At 42.0% G+C, this 19,443-nt stretch overlaps 1 protein-coding gene and 1 non-coding gene across 2 annotated transcripts in view; both read right to left on the bottom strand.

Annotated features, from left to right (window-relative positions):
- Window positions 1-19,443, bottom strand: part of LOC126245997 (somatostatin receptor type 2-like) — a 1,701,965-nt gene that overhangs the window by 236,231 nt on the left and 1,446,291 nt on the right. The window lies entirely within an intron of this gene.
- On the bottom strand, window positions 18,800-18,875 carry Trnas-cga (transfer RNA serine (anticodon CGA)). The gene has a single exon. It is a non-coding gene; the product is annotated as a tRNA-Ser (tRNA).

The raw sequence follows: 19,443 nt of genomic DNA, 5'->3' as shown, positions 1-19,443 counted from the left end.
AAATAGTAAAGTATTTAACTGAGAGAGACTTCACATATGTACAATTTATGATCCTGCAGTGAATGTTAATAGTAATGATATAAATACCATTCAGTTTGAACAAGTCCTGAAAGTAAAATAGTGTTTTGGTATCTGTTATATTTTTGCAAATAGTTTGTGCTGCTCCAGTTGTTAGCTTCAATCTTAACGTAAACATATGTAGGTGTCAGAGTTCATTGCACTTGCATGTGGCCAAGTCTAGGTTGTGTTTGTCCGTTAAAGTTACGCATACCTACTTTCTTGAACGAGAATGTTAATCATTCTCTTGCCTCGTTAGGCTGGCGACCGTTTTCTTTATTCGTTGAACAGTGCAGATAGGCAACATTTTGTTTGTTACTGTTCGAATATTTACGTAATTCTGACTCTCATTTCCGATAAGCCATTCCCGTTAGGTTCAAATGGTTCAAATGGCTCTGAGCACTATGGGACTTAACAGCTGTGGTCATCAGTCCCCTAGAACTTAGAACTACTCAAACCTAACTAACCTAAGGACATCACACACATCCATGAACAGAGGCAGGATTCGAACCTGCGACCGTAGCAGTCGCGCGGTTCCAGACTGCGCGCCTAGAACCGCGAGACCACCGCGGCCGGCCATTCCCGTTAGGTACAACACGGTCAACCTAACAAAATTCCTCTCAGAGGGTAACACTGTTCTGTTGCTTTATACCATTATTACTCTAACATAATAATTCTGTTTGCAAACTGCCTCCAGTTTCGAGGTTATGGTATAGCAGTAGCAGATAGGAGTGTTATACGTGGCTTTTCCGTGACAGGACTAATTGTTCTGTTGGGACATCGTATGTACTAAGCCAAGCTTGGTATTTGATTGAATAAGCTACGTAAATGCTGTTGCAGTGTTATACCTACCAACCGGTCAGTAAGTGACCGAAAATCGATTTTGCTGACAATAAAATAACAAAATACGGCCAATGCTGATTTATCTTCCAATTCTATTTTACATGGCTGTCAAGCCGGAGATTTCATACGGAACAAACGAGCGGTGATCCCTTTCCCAAATAGATACACAGTTATAAGCCTAGAGGGTTTCACAGAATGGACAGACCAAAGAGAATTTCGCTGATATTTTCAAATCAATACAGACAGAGATAAATATTGCAGGAAATCAAGCCAATGACATTCCTCTGCGACGAACCACCGGAGACTCAGCGTCCCTCACACCAAAATAAAGAAAAAAAGCACAGAATGGGTATACGTGGCAGTTTCCAGTAGTATTGCGAAGACACATCACTGTCTCGCTAACCAAAAACTATAAGCCTGCCAGTATAACACGTCCCGATAGCTTAGCTGGTATATTCTCGTTAAGAAGAGGCCAAGCTTTGGTTTATAGTTGTATCTGTCATCGTCTCTCTGACTCAAGGTAATGAATTTCGTTATAATCTTTTGCGGTCTGGTAGGATAGCACATTTAATCATCACACCATTCGTTTCACGGGAGAGACATGATCTTATTTTAATTCACACTTAGCGTCTGCTTAGGTGCAAACTCAGGAATAATGCAGCTTCAGACAGAGATAATGCTAGACAACTGAATGCCGGATTGTGAGGTACGCTATAGGATGCGCAAAACGACGAAAATTTTGGATCAACTTCCGGTCCCGCTTAATTTTTTCAGTATAGCAAGTTTCTTTAGCGCTCACTCTCTGCTACATAATGGAAAGATCCTATTGCCAGAGAGTATGACAGTTCTTGCTCGGTAGCATGTTTAATTTATTTAATTAATTTATTGTTTTATTTATCTCCAATTGATTAGGGGTTTCAGGTACTTCTCACACTGGACCAGCAACTTACACACATGAAAAAGTATTACGAGGCTTTCTCAGTTTCGACGAGTACTTGTAGCTATATTATGTACATCTCCGATACGGGTTGCTACATCGGCCAGTCTAAGTGTGACTTTTAGGAGGTTCTCCACGGTCGTTTTGGCAACTGCTGGATTAGTCTCCAAATTACGCCTCAGAAAATACGATACACAAACAATTAGAATACAATAACGCATAGAACAATGGTCATACGATTCACAGACAGATAAAGCACAAGATTTCCTCCCCTTACGTTACCTTTACGACTGTGGCGCTTGGAAGGTTGTGCTTCCGGATGTCTGCCGAGTTGTTGTTCCCACTGTCTGCACAATGTTTCGCCGACCATCCGAGCCTTTAGGTGGTGCTAGCTGTGATGTTACCTGTACTCGCTGCCTGGAGTCCAGACAGCGAGTACATATAAAAGCAAACCTTGTAAAACCTGAAGAAGACGGCTTGGTCGGTCGCCGAAATATTGTGCAGAAAATGGGAACAACAACTCGGGAGAACATTTGGTAGTACAGTATTAACCGATTGCGCCAAGAAAATATGAGCGACCACGAAAGTTAAATAAAATAAATTTCGCCAAATTCTGAAAAAGCGGACACCGTTCAATAATGATTAACTGCTACCGAAAAGGAGAATCTGTGCTGAACGTCTTCGGAAACAGAAGGAAAACCAACGGTGGAGAAGAATGAAATGACACTGACGGTACCTGTTAAGAGAATGTTTCCATAGAGGTCGGAAAAATGAGACAGCGAAAGCTGCGGGATGGAAAAGTGAAGGGTGTTGGCTAGGCAGACAAGTACATGGAAAAACAGCTATTGTGATAGAAGGCTGACAATTACCTGTTTTTTGAAGTTGTGAAGGAGTGTAATTTTTATGAGATTTTGAGGAAGACTGTTCCAAAAACGGGTTACTGATACAGAAAATGATTTTGAGAAGATGGCTGTATTATGGAGTGGTACAGAAAAGATTTTGCTATGGTGACAGAAACTATTTCTGCAATGCAGTTCGGATGGTAGAGTTAGAGAAAAGATAAATAACAGGGACTGATTGGGCAGGCTCTGACTGTCTCTACTCCTATCTGCACTTGTTGGTCTTCAGTTCAAAGACCAGTTTGATGGAAGTCTCCATGCTACTCTGTCCTGCGTAAACCTCTTCATCTCCGAATAATTACTGCAACTTACATCCTTCTGAACTTACTTACCGTGTTCATCTCTTGGTCTCCCTCTATCCTCCACTTTTCCCTTCAACACTGAACTGCGTTGATGTCTCAGAATATGGCCTATCAACCGACCCTTCTTCTAGTTAGGTTGTTCCATAAACTTCTTTTCTAATCACCTCCATTCAGTTCCTTCTCATCAGTTACGTGATCTACCAATCTAATTTTCATCATTCTTCTGTAGCACCACATTTCAAAAAGTTGTATTGTCCACTCTTCTGAATTGTTTCTTGTCTATATTTCACTCCCATACATGGCTACACTTTACACAAATACTTTCAGTAAAGACTTCCTAACACTTAAATCGATATTCAAAGTTGACATGTTTCTCTTCTTCAGAAACGCTTTCCTTTCCTTTTCCAGTCTACATTTTATGTCCTCTCTGCTTTAGCCATCATTTATTTTGCTGCGTAATTAGCAAAACTCATCAAACTCATCTACTACTTTCAGAATCTCGTTTCCGCATCTAATTGCCTCAGCATCACCTGATTTAATTCGACTACATTCCGTTATCCTTGTTTTGCTTTTGTCGATATTCAAATTATGCCCTCCTTTCAAAACACTGTCCATTCCGTTCAACTGCTCTTCCAAGTCCTTTGCAGTCTCTGACAGATTAACAGTGTCATCGGCAAACGTCAAAGTTTTAGTTTCTTCTCTCCGTGCTTTAATACCTTATCCAAATTTTTCTTCTGTTTCCTTTACGGCTTTCTCTGTGTACAGATTGAATAATATAGGGAAAAGGCTACAACCTTGTCTCACTCGCTTCTCAACCAGTGCCTCCCTTTCACGCTCCTTCGACTGTCTGGTTTCTGTACAAGTTGGACGTAACCTTTCGCTTCCTATATTGTATCCATGCTACCTGTGGAATTTCAAAGAGAATATTCCAGTCGTCATTGTCAAAAGCTTTCTGTAAGCCTTCAAATGGTATAAAGGAAGGTTTTTCTTTCCTTAACCTATCTTGTAAGATAAGATGTAGTGTCAGTATTGCCTCAAGTGTTCCTACATGTCTGCGGAATCCAAACTGATCTTCCCCGAGATTGGCTTCTGCCCGTTTTTCCAGTCTTTTATCAACCATTTTTTGTTAGTACTTTGCAGCCATTGCTTATTGAACTGATAATTCGGTAATAATCAGGCTTCTCAGCACCTACTTTCTTTGGAATTGGAATTACTTTATTTTTCTTGAAGTATGAGGCTATTTCGCCTGTCTCATACATCTTTCTCACCAGATGGAAGAGTTTTGTTGGGGTTGGTCCTACCAAGGCTATCAGTAATTCTAACGTAATGTATTCTGCGGCTTGTTTAGACTAGGTCTTTCAGTGCTTTGTCAAATTCTTCTCGCAGTATCGTATCTCCCATGCTATGTTTATCAACGTCCTCTTTCATTTCTATAATATTGCATTCAAGTTCATCTATAAACTTCTTCCTATTAGCTTTCCCTTCTTTTGTTAGTACTGGTTTTCCATCTGAGCACTTGATACTCATACAGCTTCTTCTCTTTTCCCGACACGCCAATTTAATTTTCCTGTAGGCGGCATCTATCTTTCCTCTAGCGATATATGCTTCTAAATCCTTACATTTGTCCTCTAGCCACTCCTGCTTAGCCATTTTGCACTTCCTGTCAATCTCATTTTCGAGACGTGTGTATTCCATTTCGCGTGCTTCGTTGGCTGCATTTTTATGTTTTCTCCTTTCATCAATTAAATTCAATATCTCCTGGGTTATTCAAGAATTTCTGCTGTGACTTGTGGTTCAAAATGATTCAAATGGCTCTGAGCACTATGGGACTTAAACATCTGAGATCATCAGTCCCCTAGAACTTACAACTACTTAAACCTAACTAACCTAAGGACATCACACACATCCATGCCTGAGGCAGGATTGGAACCTGCGACCGTAGCGGTCGCGCGGTTCCAGACTGAAGCGCCTAGAACCGCTCGGCCACAACGGCCGGCTGTGCCTTGTGTTTTTACCTATTTGATTCTCTGCTGCCTTCGCTGTTTTCTCTCTCAAAGTTACCCATTGATCTTCTACTTTATTTCTTTCCTCTGTTGTAGTCAGTCGTTGCATTATGTTCCCTTTGAAACTCTCAATAACCTCTGGTTCTTTCAACTTATCTGGGCTCCACCTACATTTCATAAACAATAAATTGTGGTCAGAGTCCATATATGCCCATAGAAATTAAAATCTTGTTCCGAAACCTCTATCTTAGCATTGTATAATCAACCTGAAATCTTGCGATGTCTCCAGGCCTCTTCCACGTATACAAACTTCTTTCATGATTCTTAAACCAAGCGTTAGCGATAATTTAATTACGCTTTGTGCAAAACTCAACCAGGATGTTTCCTCATTCATTCCTTTCCCCCACTATATTCACTAACTATTTTTCCTTCTCTTCCTTATTCGACTATCGAATTCCAGTCCCCCATCACAATTAAATTTTCGTCTCCCATAACTATCTGAATAATTCCTTTTATATTTTTTCTGCCTCTTCATCATCGGTGGACCTAGTTGGCTGTAAACTTGTACTGCTGTTGTGGGTGAGCTTTATGTTTGTCTTGGCTACGATTATGTGTTCACTACGCTGTTCAAGTAGCTTACTCACATCCCTGTTTCCTTATTCTTTATTAAACCTACTCCTGCATCATTCCGTTTGGTTTTGTTATTATAATCGTATATTGACCTGACCAGAAGTCCTGTAACGCCTGTTACCAAACTTCAGTAATTCCCACTATATCTAACTTCAACCTATCTATTTCCTCTCTTTAACCCGATTAAGGGAGCTAACATTCCACGCTCTGATCCACAGAATGCCACTTTCGTTTCTCTTGGTGATGACATCCTTAAAAACAGTCCCCACTCGGAGATGCGAATGGGGGATTATTTTATCTCCAGAATATTTTACCCAAGTGGATGCCATCGTCGTTTAACCATACACTAAAGCTGTATGCCCTCTGGAAAACTTACGGTTATAGCTTCCCCTTGCTGTCAGCCATTCCCAGTACCGACACAGCAAAGCCATATTGATTAGTTAAAAGGTCAGACCAGTCAATCATCCAGACTGTTGCCCTGCAACAAGTTCTACACGTTTGTCTGGAGTCCCTACAGATATTCCTTCATTGTGGTTGCACCTGCGGTACGGTTATCAAGCCACCCAACCAATGGTAAAGTCCATGGCTAATGGTTCATGCACGTCGTCTTTCTTATGGTGTCCAGGAACGGACGATACGATCGAAAAAACGAACTTCATAGATGTGAATAAAATCTTCTCGGTTTTCAAGCCGTATCAATTCGAATAAAATTCTCGAGCTTTCGATGGCTGTCTCCGTCATCGTCGTGAGGAGTAAAACTACTGACTGCCGGTGCAGATTTTTTTCTTTATTGTAATTTTAAAACGCTTACAGAAAGGTAGGCCGGCAGCGGCCTATCTATGCCGCTCTTCGGCCACAGAAAAAAAAAAAAAAAAAAAAAAACGTAAAACAGGAAGACATATAAACAAACATACATGGAGGATAAAAACAGGAGACGTACATATTAAAATAAATGAAGGCGTTACGGACGCACTGTTTGTATAAAAACGTTCAGCACTGTACACAACGGAGACAGAGTTTCACACGTGAACGGAAGAGCACTGAGGTAGAGACACTGAGGAACTGACGGGAAGACAAACACTAGCACAGTGGCGACGATCTGTGGCCCACTAAAACCATACTGTGCATACGTAAAAGCCGGGGGCCTGCCAGAGGGAAACCGGTGCTGACACGATTTTCCGTTTATGTACCCACGATTACGGCCGCTGCCACCGAGCAGAGAGGGTCGAAACGACGCATGCGCGGAAGGTGAGTTGGGCAGCTCATAGCAGCTCCGGCCTGCCCAACACCACCTAGACTACAGGCCTGCGCACACACTTGTGACGTCACATACTGATGGCCGGGTCTGCATCGGAACGCTCCTGTTAAGCACTCTGCAGCTATACGAACTTTACGAGTTTCAGAGCTGAGACCGCATAGAGTTACTCGTGCTTTCCTCTCCTACATGTCCTTGTAATGAAAGTATGGAAATTTATATCATTGCGTAAAGTAACTGAACAAAACTGCCCTATGTTATTTCAAGATGTAAAATTATTTTGACGATTTGCCTTAAATACGCGTTTCTAGCCTTGAATACGAACTGTAATTTTAAATTCTGTCTTTTACCTCAGGAGCTACGCTTTCTTGCACTAAAAAATCGGCAATATGCATCAACAAGCAGACGTTTTCGGTTTTAAATGAAGCAGCTGGAGCTCCTACAGAATTTAAGAATTTGTTTCCCTGGTTATTTTCGTAACTTTTCCTCTCCACTTCAAAATTTGCTGATCTCGTTCGAAACTCAAATCATTCGACGAAATGGAGCACCTCCTGACATAATGTTTATTAAATCAAAAAATCCGAAAAATGTTTTATTTCCCTGTTTCTCCACAACTTTAGAACCTTAAACATGAAAAGATTGTTTCTCCTATATCCTCGATTGAAATTCGTGTCAAAGAGAGCTGTTAATTTAATCATAATGCACTTACCTCGAAATTATGTTTTCTATGCTGCTTAATCTGTCGAACACTGAATTCATTAAAGCAATTTTCTAAGGTAGTTTACTCAAATTGAAATTATTTCCAAATAGCTGTACATGCAAAACTGAACAAAATCATTCTGTAGCTCTTACAAATAAAAGTACTTAAAACTCAGTAATCTGGTAGGAATGATAGGGAATACTAAACATTTTCGAGTCACACTAATTAATATAACTATTCTGTGTGACAATAGTTGCAAATATGAGAGACATTTCACAGCCAGTTTCGTATTAACCTCGCAGCCATGGTCCAGAATTAAGAAACAAATAATACAGGTACATGATACATAACTGCTTTTAAAAACAATTGGTAAATGTGGTGCAATGGAAACAAATAACACGCTACAAATTTTTTGTCATTTACTTACTCTTGAATGATGCGTAGGCACAAATTCCTGTTTGGAAATAGCTGGAATCCAGCGATTTCTCAACTTCACACATTTGGGAAATCGAAACATGTGCATTTTAATACCTTTTTGGGATTTATAATTTGCCTGGCAAAATGGAACGCAGCACTTTTATCCCATACTTCGAAGAACTGTAGGCGAATACTGTATGAAATACATGTCACTTTCACGTGTCACACACTTTCAGCACAACATACACGCCAACAGGACTGCCGACTGAAGATAAGATGGCAAACAGTTTGTGACGTCACGTGCCAATATGGCCGCTGTGCGTAGACCTTGTATGTAGAAGGCTTTGGCCCGCCACGGGAGCCAGTGACGTCCGGTGGCGCGAGGGCCGAGCGCCACGTTTGAAACTGCCGCTCCCGCCTCTCTACAATAGTTGAGCATCCGTCGTTGCTTCTGTTGTGTATGAAGAGGAACTACGGGCCTCGTGGAAAAAGGGTGACCATGCTGAGTCACGTAGTTTGACTGATCACGAGGTGTGGCCATTGCACGCGTTGATCACGTAGGCTGACGTGAAGATCAATGAACTATACTTGACAGGATGTATCTGGAACATCTTAGGTGATTAGAAATTAGTAGACAGGAATACAATTAAATACTTAGCTTTAATTCAGCATCAGCGGTGAACGTCGATTTTGACTTTGTACAATAATATTTACAAGTGGAGTTATACAGGGTGAAAAGTATTTAAACCGACAAACTCTGGGAGGTTATAGGGGACATCAAAACAAATATTTTCCCTAATATCATTTTTTCCTATGAGGATTATTTAAACCGATAGAGGCCGTATTACGCTCTTCAGTTGTTAGAGGCCTTTTTACGATCTTCAGTTATTAGAGGGCGTATTACGCTCTTCAGTTGTAGGCAGCTGCTGTCCACCAGTGTAGTAATGCATTGTCTCTGTTTACTAATGGAGCGATACACCTGGAGTGAGTACACTGATATGGCTGGTGCGTACTACGTAGCGCACCACAATGGACCAACTGCACAGCGGGTTTATCAACAACAATATCCTAATCGCACATTTCAGTCGTCGTGTGCGTCGATTCCTGGACCGACGGTTCCCAGAAACGTGGATTGGCAGAGGTGGTCCTGTACCATGGCCTGCTCGATCCCCAGATATGTCTCCTCTGGACTTTTTTGTGTGGGGAGAGATTCGCAACCTGGCTTACGCAGCTCCTGTTGCATCAGAAGGGGATCTAGTTTCCCGGACAGTAGCAGCAGCAGGAATAATTCAGGATACTCCTGGGGTTTTTGCCCGTGTCAGACAGAACGTGATCCGACGGTGTAACCTTTGTTTACGTGTCAATTCAGGCATTTTTGTAAATCTACTGTAATTGAAATTGGATTGTGTTAATGTGCTTTCTCTTGGTCATAAAAAATGGAAAACTGTTTGTTGGTTTAATTAATTTTCCGCCAGAGAAATCTTCCTCTACCGTTTTTACTACTCCTCATAGGGAAAAATTACATTAGGGAAAAATATTTGTTTTGATGTCCCCTACAACCTCCCAGAGTTTGTCGGTTAAAATACTTTTCACCCTGTAGACTGAACTGCGAACACTGCTTTACAATTCTGATTGCTTCACACACATAGATCAATTGGCAATGCATAAACTGTATGTGGCACCTGGCTAGGTCGTAGCTACTGACCTAGCTGAAGGCTGTGCTAACTAGCGTCTCTGCAACTGAGATCTCTGAAGCTATAACAAGTGAACCATTCCTATTAACGTCAGCTGTAGAACTAGGCAGTGCGCTAGCTTGTCTCTTAAGACCAGCCGAGTCGCGGCGCTCGGTCTGCTAGCGTCGACAGTGGCGACTCGCGGGTCCGATGTGTACTGACGGACCGCGGCCGATTTCAAGCCTACAACCTAGTCAGTGTGGTGCCTTGCTGTGACACCACAGCTTCTTTTCGGCATCCAAAGCCCGCCCCCACGCCCCACTCAGTGTGTAACCCTGGTCTCTGTTAAAATTGTTGCTGTTCATTCTAATTTTAGACGTCTCTTTTATAACGGAATCCCAGTATGTTGACGTTTGCGACAAGCATGTCGCATACGTGCATTCATCGCCGTTTCCATCCGGTGTAAACTCTCATATAAAAGTCTTTGACGAATAGCATCATCACAGTCAAGAAATGGAAGTATTATCTTTTTGTGTTGCAGGAAAAGGCATTCTTGCAGATCGCAAGTGTGTATTAAGTCCAGTTTAAGTTATGGTCTAGCATTAAGTATTACTAACTCACTGCCGACCGATCTGGCCGAGCGGTTCTAGGCGCTTCAGTCTGGAACCGCGCGCCCGCTACCGTCGCAGGTTCGAATCCTGCCTCGGGCATGGATATGTGTGATGTCCTTAGGTTAGTTAGGTTTAAGTAGTTCTAAGTTCTAGGGGACTGATGACCTCAGATGTTAAGTCCCATATTGCTCAGAGCCATTTTACCCATTTTTTTTTTGACTCACTCACACACACACACACACACACACACACACACACACACACACACAAAGAGAGAGAGAGAGAGAGAGAGAGAGAGAGAGAGACATAGGTGCGCAACATGTGACAGATAGACTAAATGTCACAGACTGTCTCTTGACGCAGGTAAGGAGCGTCTTGGTATTGCCAGCTGCAACCCGGATAAAGCCTCTGCTCAACCGCCTCTAAGATTGCCTTTCCCTTTGATCCAAACTAGACAGCCGCATATTTCTGCTCCCACTGAGCAGCGGCGCGGCAGGATGTGTCCGTGCCGCCACTGTTCGGCGTGGTTGAGGTCGATTCGGTGGGAGATCGGCGTGAAAAGACTCCTTTGCTCCTTGTGGACGAGTGGGTGAACAAAGCGACCACCAGTAAACCACCAAAGGATCTTGATAAGGAAAACTTCTTTCATTTCTGCCGCGACAGATCCTGCAGCTGGCTGATGACGAAATGACGTTTCCTCAGAAACAGCACTTTCCTTTCCGATCATTATTACTATTAAAGGTTATCAAAGTGGGTCATGTCACCTTCAACTCAAGCAAGTGGGTCATTTAAAAGTCTTGCTGAGGACGACCTACCGATGACGGTCTAGCAATAGGCAGCAGTAGCTGGGCTAACGAATGGTCCGCGTTGACAGAGGCAAGCGCTGATCGTAACGTATGCAGTAGCCTCAGCCTCTGGACAGCTAATTAAATTAACATAATCATATTTAAAAAGATCACAGTTTAGAAACTCAGAACTCAGGGAAACTCTCAGTAGTAATAAAAAGACGCCATAGTGATAGAAAATTGGTTAATGAAAAAGAAAAATACAGTTTAGTAACACAAGAAACCGACTACGCACGAGACTACTAAGATGCACGATCAGTTAAAGCTCTAACAATATCGAACGTAGTGAGTAGCGTGATCACTCAGGGTCTCCACGCGTAGCGAAAGTGTTAAGCGAATAATTCATCGCCGGCCGCGGTGGTCTCGCGGTTCTAGGCGCGCAGTCCGGAACCGTGCGACTGCTACGGTCGCAGGTTCGAATCCTGCCTCGGGCATGGATGTGTGTGATGTCCTTAGGTTAGTTAGGTTTAAGTAGTTCTAAGTTCTAGGGGACTGATGACCACAGCAGTTGAGTCCCATAGTGCTCAGAGCCATTTGAACCATTTTTGAATAATTCATCTTTAGAGACTTTGGTTTGTAGCATACGTCCATAGAAAGTATAAAGTACCAATGTCGTTATGGTTTGTTGAAAATAATCATTTTTGCGCTAAGATGGCAACATGTACAAATGCCTATTCAGTGTTTCTTGTGATTGTGCTTTGATATTAAACTGCCTACAGCTCTATTTGCAAGGCTAAATAAAATCATGAAATACAAAAAAAAAAAAAAAAAAAAAAAAAAAAAAAAAAAAGAGTTCTTCAAGAATGGAAGAATACCTGCTTACTAAAAAAAAATAAGTTAGTCGCATACGTAATTTGAATCTTGCAACAGGTCATGAACCACGAGAAAGACGTCGCATGCTAGAAGACGAAAAACAGTGTAACGTTGCAGCTTCTGCGGAAAGTGCCGACAGGTATTAGGAATAACATAGGTGCCGTATTTTTTCATATGCTTGTCGATGGAGAATAAGTACATCAGTGTCTTCGATAAACAGTGCATTAAGGAACGATGAAACGTAATCTTCTTAGGTACTAGAACCTCAGGTACAGCACAAAAACAAAAATGCAGTAGTCCGCAGCTCGTGGTCGTGCGGTAGCGTTCTCGCTTCCCGCGCCCGGGTTGCCGGGATCGATTCCCGGCGGAGTCAGGGATTTTCTCTGCCTCGTGATGACTGGGTGTTGTGTGATGTCCTTAGGTTAGTTAGGTTTAAGTAGTTGTAAGTTCTAGGGGACTGATGACCATAGATGTTAAGTCCCAAAGTGCTCAGAGCCATTTGAACTATTTGAAAAATGCAGTATGGTATCGGTAACATTATAACACCATCGTCTCACAACTTTTTTTTTTTAATGTGTAGCATGTATTACTTGAAATGTGCAAGAATGTCCTAGTTTTAATGACACAGCTTCACACCATGCTTATTAAAGAAAGTACGACGATATGGGGTATCAAACGAGCTTGTGAATGGATTGAGGATTTCTTGATAAGCGGGACGCAGCATGGAATTTTCGTTAGAGAACCACTGACAGATGTAGAAGTAACTCCGGCATCCCCAGGGAAGTTTGTTGGGACCCTTGCTCTTCATATTGTATGTTAATGACCTGATAGACAATAGTGACTAATGACCTCAGTCTTTTCGCTGATGGGACAGTTGGCTATAATGGAGAACTGACTGAAAAAGCCTGAACAAATTATCAACCATGTCTTGGTCAGATTTAAAAGTGGTAGAAAGGTTGGGAACTTGCCCTAAATCTTCAGAAATGTAAAACTGTGCACTTTACACAACGAAAGAAGAAGTGGTATCCTATGACAGTTAATCACAACTGGAATCAGTCAATCCCAACGAACACGCGAGTGTAACGATTCGTGTGGTCATGAAGTGGAATAATGACACACATAGGTAAAGCAGGTGGAAGACTTCGGTTCATTGGTAAGATAGTGGAAAAGAGGAGTCAGTCTACAAACGTGCGACTTTTCTCAGAATATTGCTCATGTGTGTGGCACCCTTTTCAAATAGGACTACGAGGGGATAATGAACGAATACAACGAATGGGAGAACTGTAATAATGCAGAGTCTCGCGGCGATAACACTGAATAAAACTTTCTCGAATTTCAAGCAGCGTCACGTTAAGATACCACGAGCTACCGACCAAGCACTCCCTGTCAAATGGAATGACCGCCGATGCGCTGCTGGTACGCCCTTACATACTCTAGCTGCCGGCTGTGATTTCACAAACGCTCGCGGGATCACAGTATATGGTTGACTCCGCCAACATTCGCTGGGCACGCTTCAACCTCGCGTTCGCTGGACCCCACGCAGCGCAGAGCTGTAGGCCGCCATCTCTATTAAAGGGGTTATCGGTGATTTTCATTTTGCTGACGTTAATTACACAGTCCCAGAAGCCGCTGGTGCGAGCCATTACAGAGGTTTCGTCGAATTTGATCCAGTGATCGTTTTCCAGAGCATGCTTAGCTAAAGCGGATTTTTCGGGGTAGGGTAGGCGATAAAAACCCTTATGCTCCTTCCTGCGCTGTTCTGATGTTCGCGATATTTGTCCGACGAAAGAGTGGCCACACACGCAAGGTACCTTGCACAGCCCAGGCAATTTGAGACTTGCCAGATCAGTAACTGCTTTCAGTAATCGACGGGTTTTATGCCGGAGGCCTTAAGATATATTTGATTTTGTACAATGTCGTGACAGCAGTGACGTCACAGCTGGCAGCTAGATAAGGGTGGTGAAAAACATTCTCAAAAGCCTGTGAGGGTGCTGCAGGTTAGGTCGTGCTGAGAAATAACTGTTAAGAAATAATTCGATACGTCGCGTCGTTTCCAAGTTGATTAGCTTTGAAGTTATCCAATCAGGCAGTTGCTCTCGCAAATTCGAGGGCCACCAGATACAATTAGTGCCAGTTGTTCAGTTGTTATCACAGCGTAGATCAGTGGTTCACAGCATTTCTGAGACCATTACCCCTTACTTTAACCAGATATTAGCGAGTACCCCCGCTCACCCCATCATAAAGATTAGCGCGTAACTAAATTTTAGAGTGAAACAGAATTTTCTTCGAAGATTTTTACTCTTAAAATCACTAAAGGTAAATCATATTGATTTTTCGTATTTGTTTTATTAAACCACGAATAAAGAGTCAATGAGACGACTGGCATTGTTAATTTCCAGCAACCTTTTTTTGCTGTACGACTGCCGAACCCGGCAATGTTTCGCAATTGTTTGATGTCTATGGGAAATCGTTATATGTCCTAATCTTGCCGGCCGTTGTGGCCGAGCGGTTCTAGGCGCTTCAGTCCAGAACCGCGCTGCTGCTATGGTCGCAGGTTCGAATCACTGTATGCACACCCTCCTATCTCTCCTCTACATTAGCGCTCTTATCTACATCTATATTTACGTGGATACTCTGCAAATCACATTTAAGTTCTAGGGGACTGATGACCATAGATGTTAAGTCCCATAGTGCTCAGAACCATTTGAACCATTTTTCTGGAACTCTGACGCAAACTTTAATTAATAACTTACAAATACAGTGCGTTGCTGATCCGAATACCAGCACAATGTTGGAATTACATAAACAATTTTTTCGACATTATTACGGAAGACAACCTTCTCACTTAATATTTTTATAAAAGTCAGATACCGGTGACCAGAATCAGAAACTAAAAAGCTTTAGCCATATGAGCTGCTTTTTATGAAAATAAATGTCACAGGTTTCTCTGTGACTGTGTTACCTTGGGAATCGTTTTTATCTTATGGAATCTTTGGAAGGTAGTAACAATCCATAAACACATACAGTATATGGTTCAAATGGCTCTGAGCACTATGGGACTTAACATCTTAGGTCATCAGTCCCCTAGAACTTAGAACTACTTAAACCTAACTAACCTAAGGACATCACACACAGCCATGCCCGAGGCAGGATTCGAACCTGCGACCGTAGCAGTCCCGCGGTTCCGGACTGCAGCGCCTAGAACCGCATGGGCCCCGCTGCCGACACACATACAGTAGAGGCGTGGTGGATAGTCTACTGTGTCCTACATAGGGCGGGTCAGTCACAGAAATATGCGCCGCGTTTTACCTTCCCAGTAAATTTCCGCACGTGACTGGTGTCGGAAAGAAGTGTTCCAGATGCGTCGTCATATTTAACAGAACGCTGTCAGCACGAGTGCGTTTCTGTGCGTTGACCCGCCAACAGAAGCCGCTAAATTGCCCGCCGCGCTCCAGGTCTGTTTTAATGGCTGTGTATAAAGAGCGAATTTATTTCTGGCCGGTGGTCCGTGTTTATTTGACGTAGTAGAGAAATCTGCGCTTTTGTAACTGTCTCCTGCGAGTAAACAAATCTGTCCGAGGTACCTGCATAAGCGAGTTCATTTTACTCGGATTACATTGGTAGGGAGAAGTGTGAAATTACGAGCGTGTGGTAGTCACTGTTCACTTTATTTTTCTAACTCAGTCTGCTTTACCGCTAAATCACTGTATACACACCCTCCTCTCTCTCCTCTACATTAGCGCTCTTATCTACATCTGTATTTACACGGATACTCTGCAAATCACATTTACGTGTCTGGTGAAGGGATCATCGAACCTCATTCACAATTTTCTGTTATTCCAATCTCGTGTAGCGCGCGGAAAGAACGAACACCTACATCTTTCCGTAAGAGCTCTGATTTCACTTATTTGATTATGGTGATCGTTCCTCCCTCCGTAAGTCGGTCTCAACAAAATATTTTCGCAATCGTAGGAGAAAGTTGGTGATTGAAATGTCGGCAGAAGATTCCGCCGCCACGAAAAGCGCCTTTGTTTTAATGAGGTCCATCCCAAATCCCGCATCATTTCAGTGACACTCTCTCCCATATTTCGCGATAATACAAAACATGCTACCCTTCTTTGAACTTTTTCGATGTACTCCGTCAATCCTATGTGGTAAGGACCCCACACCACGCAGCAGTATTCTAAAAGAGGACGGACAAGCGTAGTGTAGGTAGCCTGTTTAGTAGATCTGTTACATTTTCTAAGTGTCCTGCCAATAAAACGCAGTCTAAAAAAATGGCTCTGAGCACTATTCGACTTAACTTCTGAGGTCATCAGTCGCCTAGAACTTAGAACTAATTAAACCTAACCAACCTAAGGACATCACACACATCCATGCCCGAGGCAGGATTCGAACCTGCGACCGCAGCGGTCGCTCGGTTCCAGACTGTAGCGCCTAGAACCGCACGGCCACTCCGGCCGGCTAAAAGGCAGTCTCTGGTTAGCTTTTACCACGACATTTTCTATGTGTACCTTCCAATTTAAGTTATTCGTAATTTTAATTCCGAGGTATTTAGCTGAATTTAAGGCCTTTAGATCTGACTGATTTATCGTGTAACCGAAGTTTAACGGATTTCTTTTGGCGCTCATGTGGATGACCTCATCCTTTTCGGTATTTAGGGTCAACTGCCAGTTTTCGTTCCATACAAGCATCTTTTCTAAAACGTTTTGCAATTTGCTTTGATCTTATGATGACTTCACTAGTCGATAATGACTGTGTAATCTGCAAACAACGTAAGACAGCTGATCAGATTGTCTCCAAAATCTTTTATATAGATATGGAACTGCAAAGGGCCTATAACAGGACCATGGGGAACGCCAGTATAGCAGAAACTCTGGTCCCCTCCAGAGCAAAACCTTTTCTGCCTCCTTCAGTCATCAGGATGCATCCTCTAAATACTATTCAGTAGCAGGGATCAGACTTTGTAATGACTGCCCACTCTATCTGAGAACCAAATAACATCTCAGGTTTCAAAAGGCACCAATCGACCTAGCTCACAAAACAGTAATATGTGCTCTCGTTTTTAAATGCGCCATTCACTCCACTACAAGTAAGCAACCTCATTTCCACGACATATTTCTCATTTATAAAAGTCCTTAGGTGGGGCAGCATATATCAATCTTTTCTCTTAGAACTCACTATAACAACTAACTTCTACACTAAGGAAGACAGTTTTACTTTCTACTGTGACTGTTATTATTATTATTATTATTATTATTAGTAGTAGTAGTAGTAGTAGTACTAATAGTAGTAGTAGCAGCGGTAGTCGGTACTGTTATTCCAAATGGCCCAGATCTTGTTTCAGATCTACCCTTCACTTCTTTTACTACCCATATTATTACAATTTTGTTACAATCGTATTGACCAACCAGGATCACGTTAACAAGGTCAGTTCCTCTTCTTCCTTTGTTGTTTTTTCCTGTTTTTCCAGTATTCTCTCATTTTCTCCCCATGAAGTCTCTTCCTTTCTTCTGTCCATGTCGTTCCCGATTTTTTATTTCTTTTGCTTTGAAAGCCTTCCAAATTGAGTATTTTATTTTTAAAACGTTTGCTTTCTGCTATTTCTGATTCTTTGATGTTGTTTTTTTCTACATCTTACCCTACTTCTGTGATCCACGCTACTGTCGATTTCTTCTTCCAGAAGTATAGGAGTATTTGTTTTGATAGTCTGTTTCCATCCATTCGGTAGAGATGCTCGAAAAAGTTTAATCTTCGTTTGGTCATTACTTTAGATATTTTCTCTATATTTTTGTAGATCTCCTCGTTACTTCTTATTCTCCAACCATATGCAGTTTTTATTGCACTCATTATTTTTTAATAGTCCATCTTTCCAGTACCTCTAGTTTGTCGATCTTATAGTTGATCGTTAGCCATTCAAATCCATATAAACGTTCTGGTCGTACCACTGTGGTATAGTGTTTTAGTTTTGTTTTTCTTATAATACATTTCTTGTTGTAAATATTTTTGATCAAACCATATGCTCTTTCATTTAGTTAATTCTTTCATCTATTGAAGATTTTTCTAGTCCATTCTGTTGCATAGTTTCTCCAAGATATTTAAAGTTATTGACTCGCTCTATTTTACCAGTTTGTGTTTCTATGAATTTTGGTGCATTTTTTATATTCGTCATGAATTTTGTTTTTTCAGCTGCAATTTTGAGACCAGTTCTGTTTGCCATTTTTTCCAGAAGGTTTATTTGAATAACTGTTTCTGTCAGGTTTTCTGAAAGTATTGCAAAATCATCCCCAAAAGCCACGCAGTTTACCTTAGTTGCATTTTTTTTCCTTCCCAGAGTTATTGGTTCAATTTTGTAATTTTTTAGCTCCGAATTCCAGATCCTTACAATTTTCTCTAGAACACAAACAGTAAAGGTGTTAAACCATTACCCTGCCTAACTCCAGTATTTATTTCAAATGGCTGAGATACTATTATTACTCAAAAAATGTTCAAATGTGTGTGAAATCTTATGGGACTTAACCGCTAAGGTCATTAGTCCCTAAACTTACACACTACTTAACCTAAATTACCCTAAGGACAAACACACACACCCATGCCCGAGGAAGGACTCGAACCTCCGCCGGGACCAGCCACACAGTCCACGACTGCAGCGCCCTCGACCGCTCGGCTAATTCCACGCGGCACTATTATAACTATTTACAGTTAGTATCATTACTAGTTGTTAACTGTGGCTGAAAACACATACTGGTAATTTTATAATGACGAGTGATGGCGAATAAGTAAGCTACTGAAACTTCCTGGCAAATTAAAACTGTGTGCGGACCGAGACTCGAACTCGGGACCTTTGCCTTTCGCGGGCAAGTGCTCTACCAACTGAGCTACCCAAGCACGACTCACGCCCCGTCCTCAGGCAGTAGAGCACTTGACAGCGAAAGGCAAAGGTCCCGAGTTCGAGTCTCGCTCCACACAGTTTTAATCTACCAGGAAGTTTCATATCAGCGCACACTCCGCTGCAGAGTGAAAATCTCATTCAAGTAAGCTACTGTAAATGCAATAACGTCAGCTGCCCTCACATGTCAGCCTGTTCGGCTAAGCAGAGCTCTTGACGACGCCCCTCTCCCTCGCTCCCTAGCTGTCCCAAAGCACGATGCGTCGGCACGCGCAGTGTGACTGCCGAGCAGTGCATACAGAGGGGCTGGACAGGAGCGTACATCTATGTAATGCGCTCGTTGAAGTAGGTACACACTTCACAACGCGTACAGTATACAACAACTAGTGTGAAAGTGTGGACTAAACTCAATGAAGATTTGTAACTAGTGTATTCATTACTTTATGTTGTATCGTGCAACACAGATAACCCAATAGAAAACATTTCACAAATATGATAAAGATCAGAAGTAAAAGAGTAAACATTTCTTCCTAATCTACATAATATTCTTCAAATAAATAACTGTCATG

Source organism: Schistocerca nitens, chromosome 1 (assembly GCF_023898315.1).
Source record: "Schistocerca nitens isolate TAMUIC-IGC-003100 chromosome 1, iqSchNite1.1, whole genome shotgun sequence".
Classification (NCBI taxonomy): Eukaryota; Metazoa; Arthropoda; class Insecta; order Orthoptera; family Acrididae; genus Schistocerca; species Schistocerca nitens.
This window is presented reverse-complemented; position numbering and strand designations above follow the sequence as displayed.